The sequence below is a fragment of the Poecilia latipinna genome, unplaced genomic scaffold, assembly GCF_001443285.1.
Source record: "Poecilia latipinna isolate Pla-1442-1.1 unplaced genomic scaffold, P_latipinna-1.0 Scaffold2580, whole genome shotgun sequence".
In the NCBI taxonomy this organism is placed as follows: Eukaryota; Metazoa; Chordata; class Actinopteri; order Cyprinodontiformes; family Poeciliidae; genus Poecilia; species Poecilia latipinna.
This window is the reverse complement of record NW_015115196.1, coordinates 6,036-7,963: the sequence shown is the minus strand read 5'-3', so window position 1 is coordinate 7,963 and position 1,928 is coordinate 6,036.

The window sequence follows — 1,928 nt, the reverse complement described above, 5'->3', positions numbered from 1 at the left end:
AACAGTGAGGATGGACTGTTTGCGACCATCTCCTTCAAAGCTGATTTTCCCTTTCACATCTTGTTCAATAGTAGGAAATTCCACATTCAGAAATCCCAGGAGCTTCAGAGCTTTATGCTTGTCTTGTTTGTACCACAGAATGACTTGATAGCTCGGTATGCTGTGTGAACATGTGATCTCTTTGTCCACAGATTCACCAATTTTCTTAATTATGGAATGAGGAGTTTGGTCGACGTCTTTGGAGTCAGAGGCTCCTGTAGAGAAGCAGAAATGATCTTAAAATTACAAAATTCCCATCTTTGTGTCTCGTCTGTCTGTATTTCTCCTCTTACCATTACTTCCTGGCAAAAGAAAGAAGAAAAATATGCAGATCATAAAAATTATTTTGAAGATGATCAGATTGGATCGTCTGAAGAAGCCTCTCATTTCTCCTCCTGTTTGTTCAAAACCAGTGAAGAAGAAAGCGTCACTGCTTAAACATACATTCAGAGGGCGGAGTCACTTAGGTGATTTTAAAGACAGTCGGATTCGAACATTGTCGACAAGTCAGTGAAAAACAGGAAATGACGACATCTCAGGGGTTCTCAACAACCAATAGAATATTTTATTTATCTAAACTTAATATTTATCTGGTAATATGTTATGTGAAATCATTCTATAATATCTGCAATTCAAATATTTGTTGTGTTTAGACCCAAAATTTGGGAGTCACCAATCTAGCACCTTGCATGAAAAGCAATGAACAATAATTGCTTTATAATAATAATAATAATTATAAATTATTATAGAATTGTAAAAAAATAAATAAATATGTCACCAACACCTCACAGAACTGGTTCAATGGAAGGTTATGACTGACAGCTAATAAATGTGATTATTAGATGAATAGTTTCAAAATGTTCTTTGCTTCTCTAACATAAATGGTCTCCAGGCGTTTAGGAGGCAGTTTAAGCCGAGATGTCTCTATAGATCACCAGCGCCATCTATTGGAAAGTGAAAACGGAATGTTTTTTTTCTTTACATCCTCCCAACACTTGAAGTAAAATTAACTCTTTTTTAGCTCTTACATTTCCTCACATCACTGTGTTTGCTAACAGAACAGAAATTCACACCACTGTCACCAACCTCTGAACTCTTTACATTAATATTTCAGGCCTCAATGTTTTCTTTGACCAAGTGTTTGATTTGAGGAATCCCTTCTTGCTACTCACAACACAATAATGGTCTGTCGGTTGCTGTCTGCATCAGTGTTTTTAGTTTTAATTTTATCTCTGGTGTTGCTGTACTTTGTCTCTGCAGTCTGCTTTACAGAACCCCATCAGATCTCAGGTTACTGAGTCAAATCCTGCCCATGACCTGTGACAAGAAAACCTAGAGTTTAATGTAATTATGTGTTGAATTATTTAGAAAGTGGCGTTAGGTTTTTACAGAATTCAGGAAAAACACAATATCGTCTGGATAGAGTGAAATACTGCTTTAAATTATTTATATATGTGGCCATTTTTAGTTTTTATCGGATGAACAGCCGACTGGATTACTTTTTAAAATCATATTGTGTTGTCTATTGTATCTTCCAGCCACAATAACAGGACTTTCTCGACTGTATATAACAGATGTGTCGCACGGTGGCCATTTTGAATGTTAATGTTTTAACTTGCAAAAGATAGTAAAGTTGAAGCCATTCCTTTGCAGTAAGAACCGATTTCAATGCTTGATTAAATGTTGATGAGAATGTAGCTGCAAGTGAATGCAACTGAAGTAAAAAAAATAAAACAAACAAAACAAAACACGCAGAAACACACAACTGTGAAATGAGGAGGTTCTTGTATTGAGGAGCAGAGATCTGCAGCACTGTGGTATCTAGCAGCACAGAAGTAAACGGCACTGCTGTTCAGGTTGAGATTCTTAATAGTCAGTGTGCAGATTTC